The following is a 7,643-nucleotide window of genomic DNA, read 5'->3' on the forward strand; positions in this document are numbered from 1 at the left end:
ACACGTTCCAGCAGTACAACAACCGTCCTAAAGGCACTATATACGGCCCAGATATTGGCCGGATTTGGTCCGATGATGATGATGATGGTTGGTGTTTTATGGCGCAAGGCCAACGAGGGCAAAGGGCGCCAAAGAAGAAGTTATTGAGTTTTCATCACACCGTAAGTACTAAAACATGTAACTAAAAGTAAAGGTGATGCAAAACAAAAGACAATGGAGATGGCTGGTGTATAGGGCCAGAGTGATTACACATGATATGACAAGAGCTGCAGGAAGTTTACCTCAGCTAAAAACTTAAAAACACGTTGACTAGAAAACATTGGTTCGTCGGCTAAAAAATATGATGGGTGCAAAGGAATGTGTCGTCTGTATAATTCAGAGAAATGTTTGTGTCGTGTTGTGTCAAGTGCTCTGCATGTGATTAGTATGTGGACTACGGATAGGCCCTTTCCACACCTGCTACACGTGGGTCCCGAAGTTCCAGTGAGGAGGTGGGAGTGCGTCGCATGTGTGTGGCCTATCCGCAGCCTAGCCAGGGCAACTTCAGTGTATCTGTTGTGTGAGTCAGTTATGTAGCGTCCCAGTTGTGGTTTTATTACGTGTAGTTTGTTGTCTGTCTGTTGACTCCAATGTAGTTGCCATGTGTTATGAAGCTGTCGTCTGATGTGTGTCTTTAGGTCGGTGTAAGGTACTGTTGTTATGTCAACTGTGGTCATGAGAGCAGCAGCACTAGCCATTTGATCAGCGGTCTCATTGCCAGGGATCCCACAGTGACCTGGCACCCAGCATATGGTTATTTCTAAATCTGAGGCATATGCAGTCATTATGACCTTTAAAAGAACATTGATTACATAGTTTTTTGACGACCTTCCTGATGACAATGCCTGCACAACGCTTAGAGAATCTGTGTAGACGATGGACTTTGGAATCTTATGTTCGAGGATGTGATTTGACACGAGTAAAATGCCATACGCTTCTGCCGTGTAAATACTGCTGTGAAAATTCATTGTTTTGATAACTCTAAAATTTGGTCCGTGCGCTGCACAAGAGACAGTAGAATTAGTTTTGGACGCGTCGCTATAGAATTCTGCGCACCTGTACTTGTCCTGCAGGAACAGGAAGTGCTGCAGAATTGCATTCCTGGGTACCCTATTTTTTTCTACACGAATGAATGACAGGTCGCATGTTACAGGACGAAAATGCCATGGTGCGATAAAATTATGAATGGGTGTCTTGTGCGTGTCTGAAAGGGGGACATTGAGTGCAGAAGCACAAGCCTCCTCCCTAACTCTGAGAGAGAACGGTAAGGGAATAGATGGCCTGTTTAAAAAGAGTTGTGAATTTGATGTATCGTTCATGATGGGATTAAAAGGATGGTTGGTCAGTGACACGATCTTGGATGCATACAACAGGTCAACATACTCCCGCTGATGCCCTAGGCACCATTTGTCGCACTCGACATAAAGACTTTCAACGGGGCTAGTGCGGAATGCGCCACATGAGAGGCGAAGGCCAAGATGCAGCACTGGGTCGAGCATTCTCAGTGCGGTCTTTGTCGCCGACCCATACACGACACTGCCGTAGTCGAGCCGAGACCCCACCAACGCTGTGTACAGGCGCAGCAGGAGTTGTTTGTCGGCCCCATAAGATTGATGTGAGAGGACCTTAAGAATATTCATTGTTTTTAAGCATTTGCATTTGAGCTGTCTGATATGTGGGATGAATGTAAGTTTTTCGTCGAATATAATACCTAAAAACTTGTGTTCCTTGTTCACAGGAATTGGCACATTCGCAAGAGTGATGTCTGGGTCCGGGTGGACGCCACGCCTCCTGGAGAATAGAACACAAGAGCTCTTCGCGGGATTAAGATTAAAGCCATTCTTGTCAGCCCAGCCGGCAAGTTTCTTGACGCCGAGCTGGACTTGACGTTCGCAGATGGACAGGTTACACGATTTAAAGGATATCTGCACGTCATCTACATACATGGAATAAGAGATTGTAGGTGGCAGTGCCTTTCCAAGAGAGTTCATTTTTACTATGAAGAGAGTGCAGCTCAACACTCCACCTTGCGGCACGCCATTTTCTTGCACGTGAACATTTGACAGTGCACGACCAACTCTGACGCGAAAGGTTCTCTCCGACATATAACTACAAAGGATGTTCAACATGTTGCCCGCAACACCGATTGACTTTAGGTCACTGAGGATACCGTACCGCCAAGCGGTGTCATAGGCTTTCTCTATGTCGAAAAACACCGTCAGACAAAATTGTTTATGCACAAAGGCATCCTTTATATATGTTTCAAGAGCTACGAGTTGATCGTTCGTTGATCGCCCCGCCCTGAAGCCTGCCTGGCAGCTCTCGAGAAGACCGTTGTACTCAAGGAAGTACACGAGCCTGCGATTTATCATCTTCTCGAGAAGCTTGCACAGGCAGCTGGTCAGGGCAATGGGTCGATAGCTAGCAGGAGAGGAAGGGTCCTTCCCTTCTTTCAAGACTGCTACAACTATGGCCTCCCTCCAAGACTTTGGAATGAGCCCCGAAAGAAATATCTTGTTGTAGAGGTGAAGGAGTGTTACAAGAGTGTCTGCGTGTAAGTGCTGTATCATTGTATATGTAATGTTGTCTGGGCCTGGAGCTGAGGGTTTACACGTGCTCAGAGCAGCCCTCAGCTCATGTAGTGAAAACAGGGAGTTGTAAGAAGTCTGTGGTTTGTTGTTGTCGAGTAGGGACTTCTTTTCACAACAGGCTTTATGTTTCAGGAAAGTGTTCGTGTAGTGTGCTGAACTGGACACGTGCTGGAAGTGTTGTGCGAGTGTGTCAGCCTGGTCTTCGAGTGTGTCCCCTGTTGTGCTGACCAGGGGCAGGCTGTGTGTCTGTTGTCCTTTTAGCTTGCGTATACGTGTCCATACTTTCCGTGTGTCTGTGTAGGAGTTTATTGATGTTATGAATGTACGCCAACTCTCTCGTTTTGCCTCACGGCGCACACGTTTTCCTAACGCCTTGGCCCGTTTGAACAAGAGGAGGTTTCCCGACGTGGGGTACCGACGAAGGATACCCCACGCCTTGTTCTGGGCCTCTCGCGCCCGCCTACAGTCCTCATTCCACCACGGCCTCCGCTGGTTGCGCGGGGCACCAGAGGCGTGGGGAATGGACTTTTCGGCGGCGTCGAGGATGTGCGCCGTGAGGAGTTGGGTAGCTTCTTCGACGTGTAGGTGTCCTATGGATGTGTGGTGTAGTTTGCATGTCTCTGTAAATGTATTCCAGTTAGCTCGTGCTTCATTGAACCTATTATGGGAAGGTGGACTGCATGGGCCTTTACCTATGTATGTGAGTGAGGTGGGGAAGTGGTCACTACCGTATGGGTCAGTGCCCACACCCCACTCGAGGAGAGGAAAGAGAACTGCGGAGCCAATCGCCAAGTCAAGACATGAGTATGTGTTGTGTCCTATGTTATGGTATGTAGGCTGTTTATTGTTGAAAAGGCATGCTCCTGAAGATGTAAGAAATTTCTCTATCAGGCGACCTCGGGCATCCGTTCTGGAGGAGCCCCAAAGAGAGTTGTGAGCATTAAGGTCGCCTGTAAGAATGTATGGTTCGGGCAGCTGGTCAACCAGTGCCTCGAAGTCAGAGCTTGAAAGTGCAACATCAGGAGGAATGTATATGGAGCATACCGTTATCAACCTATTAAATATTATTGTTCGAATTGCCACAGCCTCAAGGACAGTGTTCAGAGCGACAGGGTGGCATGCTAAGGATTTCCGAGCAATTATGGCCACACCCCCAGAAGAGTGCGTGCAGCCATCCCTGTCCTTTCTGTATATCAAGTAACTGTTCAAGAAATTTGTGTTCTTGGAATTCAGGTGTGTTTCCTGAACACACATTACACTTGGCTGATTGGCATGCAGAATCTCATATACGTCATCAAGATTTTTAAGAAGGCCTCTACAGTTCCATTGAATTATGTTTTCTCTTCCCATTATTTAGTGTTAGAGCTACTGGAGTGTGTGTGTTTGGTTATGTGTCGTCTTTCGGGGCTGTGACTCTCGCCTTTCTTGGCTTGTCGGGAGGCTTTGGCGTCGGGACGCGTTCCTTGCGGTGTACCACAGGCAAGAACGGCCCGACGTCCATCTCATCGTCCGATGTCCTGGGTGTGCCCGTCGAACCGGGCCCCCCGGACCTGGACCCCCTTCGGGGGCCCTTCGTTTGAACCGCCACCGCCGCAAGTGTCGGGGGCACCAGAAGTGGCACGGGCGGTGCGGTGGCGGTGGGAGCCGGTGCGGGGCCCGTGGTGTCCATGGCACCCTCCAACGCACTGGAGGACGGGGAGGCAGGGACGGGAGCGGCACCGGTCCCGACGGAAGGGGTTGCCACCACAACCGCTGCTGGCTCAGCCAGCGGTGCGGAGACGGGTCGGGCTGCCAGAGGCAACCCAGGGGGGGGCGGGGGCGGGACCAAGTCCGACTCGCGGTACTGGGTCCCCGCCGAAACCAGACGCCGCTCCGCCCCCCGGCGAGCTGCGTCGGCGTACCTCCCCAGGGGGAAAGAGGCGAACCTCTTTCGCGCCTCTGGGAAGGTGATGTTCTCTGTTACTTTGAGATTGATTATTTTCTTTTCTTGTTGGAATTTCTCGCAAGTGCGGGACCACGCTGCGTGGGGCCCCTGGCAGTTGGCACAGGTGAAACTCTGGGTGTTACAGTTTTCGGATGGGTGGTCATGTTGGCCGCATTTTGCACAGGTAAGGCGGCCGCGGCAGGAGTTTGTGCCATGCCCGAACCGTTGGCACTTGAAGCAGCGCCGTGGGTTCGGGACGTATGGGCGGACAGAACAATGTATGTAACCGGCATTTATGAATTCTGGAAGGGTGCATCGATCGAAGGTCAAGATAATGTGTCTAGTTGCTACCTGTTTATCATCTCGGCGTATTGATATGCGCTTTACAGCCGTGACGCCCTGATCCCTTAAGCCTTCCAAAAGGTCGGCCTCGGTCTCGGACATGAGATCTGCCTCAGAGATCACACCTTGACAGCTGTTGAGGCTGCGGTGGGGTGTGACCCTGACCTCCAGATCTGCCATGCGGGTTTGTTTCAGGAGGATTGTGGATTGCTGCTGAGTTTTAACTTCAACTAGCACTTCACCAGTTCTGAGCTTTTTGGCATCATATGTTTTGCCGATGATACCTTCAAGGTATTTAGAAACAAGAAATACAGATTGAGAGGAAACCGGCTTCGATTTGTCTACGGATTCAATGATCAAAAAACGAGGGTAGTTATCTGGCTTTGGGAGCGAGATAGAAGGCAAAGAAGGAAAAGATACTTCGGTGCGGCCCCTTTTAGGGGGCCGATCACGTCTGGGGGGGGGGGGGTTTGATTTATCCATATGGCATAGGAAAAAGCAGGGAGACGGGGGTACTTTCTTCCACAACCTTACCCTGATAGCTGAGGAGGTCCCGGAGCTCCCTGCCTGGTAAACAGACAGGGAGCCCATCCGCCGGAGCTTGACCTGGGCTCCGACGGCCACCGTTCGTGGTTTCTAACCCTCCACCTATAAACACATCGCCACGGTTGGATCCAGCTTATGTTTGGGGGCTCGGGGTCCGCGGTATCGCCAGTACCGTCACCAAGATTGCTCAAGGTGCCCCGTGCGGGGGGATTTGGTCCGAAACCGACCGCGGGGTGCGTTGGGACGCAGGAAAGTGCACTAGCCGGAACGTCGGTATTTGTTCATGACTTCCCAGCGGTTTGCCATAAATTATTTGTTGTGCTGGCCGCTGTTGTGGACCTTCAACAAACTTTGATTTATTGATTTAGGGGAGATGTTGGCGCGCTACATGACAACTGTGCCCAGCTACTTTTGCCAGGAGCAGATCGATGACAGGCGTCGGCGTGCATCGCCAAATTCTCGCGCTCTCAACTAGCGCAAATAAATATTCCAGAACTTGTCGCTCATGTGGTGAATCCGCCCACATGCCCCCCCCCCCCTAACGCACGGCCGAAAGTAATTAGGTACTATTTAATGCGTTTCGTTAAATACGGAATCCATTTAATGCGAACAAGTTAAGGTCCATTTCCAGTTCCAACTGTAGCGCGATCCGATCGTACAATACATACCTAGGCTGGTTCTCGTTCGTGGGCCGGGCTCACTGACCGATTTTCTTCAGGCCTCGTACATTGGTTCCGCCGGACTGTAGCGCTACTCACTTTGCTCGTGCCATGTTAGTTTATCTCTATTTCTAATCACGCGCTAGCGTACGTTTTGTTCTCACAACGCATCGCCGCGATTGCCAATCGGCCAACGAAAGCGGTTTCTATTCATTTTTTTTCTCTATATTTTCTTATTCACCTATTTGTGAAAATGGGTGCTCCATTGTTTACTGAGATATACGTTGCTGACACAGTGTGTAGGGGGCTGAGGACCTCCGTCAGGCCGTCTGTGCCTTAAGCCCCAGTCTCCTCTCGCTCAGACGAGAAATAAAGGTTTTCAGTCCAATTTTTCACTTCAGTAATTCCAGTGCACCGCTTGTCCTGCCCATGACTTTTGCTCACACCTCGTTCTTAAAGGTTAGAAATTTGTCAAGTTCTCTGGAGGGTAGCCATCAGCCGAAGGGCATGCAATCAGCTACTCACTCAAAATCTTGGAACTCCAGCAGTCCGGTGGCCTTGGAGCGGCGCACCAGGGGCAAGAACTCGTAGTACAGCAGCCCGGGCACGAGGTCAGTCTTCGACTTCGTGACAGGCTGGCACGACGGCTGGGAAGAGCCATCGGTGTTGGACGTCGTCGTCGAAGTGCTCTGCGACATCTTATTGGAGTCTTCAGCCACGGGCGTCCTTCTCCAATCAAGCCGTCTCGACGCCGCGTTCTGCTTCAAGTCGAAGCACCGTCCCTTCAATCCTGTCGGGCCTTATGCGAGCTACTGACTCGTGGTTTCTCTCGCACAGGTTTCTCTCGTAAGCAGCATTCGGCAGTGTCCCCTTCTTCAAGCGGTTGGTTGGCAGGAATAAGTGCTTACTCTTAAAGGTCGCGCTGTCCTTGAAAATGCTTTCAACAAGCCGACGTCCGCCAAACGGCGGCCTGCTCGCCTAATGGCGGGCAGCGTTGATCGCTAGTGGTTTCAGAAAGGACTGCGACCGGCCGGCCCTGGTGTGGAGTTGCGTTACTCTTGAAGAGTGCCGGTGGCGTGGGTCACAGATCCCGCTCATGAGCGAAGGGCGGGACCCCAGAGAAGCCACTGGGCCTGCCCTGGCCGCATGCGCGCGACTCACGTCTTCTGCTTCTTTTTCGTCCCTCTTGTCTTTCCTTCGATGGCGCTGTCAGTGGAGGAGCTGTTCGGCGATGATCGTCATCATACCCGTGAAATGACTCGTGAGGAATCAAAAGGACAGCCAACAGGAAGGGAATTTCAGGACAACCGCGTGAAGCATCAAGGACAGCGTAGGGATGAACGAACAAGTCTGTACAGATTTACGGCAATTTGCTACGGTGACTCAAGCACGGCGACAGTTGCCACACCGCCCCCTTGGCGGCACACTGGGATGTTTTGGGGGTTCTCGCAGTGTTCTGGGAGTCCGGTTGCGATGACTTTTCCATTGAACTGCGTATCCCGTGAGTTTGCCTCACAACGTATCTGCGCCCGCAGGTAATTC

The sequence above is a fragment of the Haemaphysalis longicornis genome, unplaced genomic scaffold (assembly GCF_048455015.1).
Source record: "Haemaphysalis longicornis isolate Haplotype H1 unplaced genomic scaffold, Haemaphysalis longicornis Haplotype H1 scaffold_10, whole genome shotgun sequence".
Classification (NCBI taxonomy): domain Eukaryota; kingdom Metazoa; phylum Arthropoda; class Arachnida; order Ixodida; family Ixodidae; genus Haemaphysalis; species Haemaphysalis longicornis.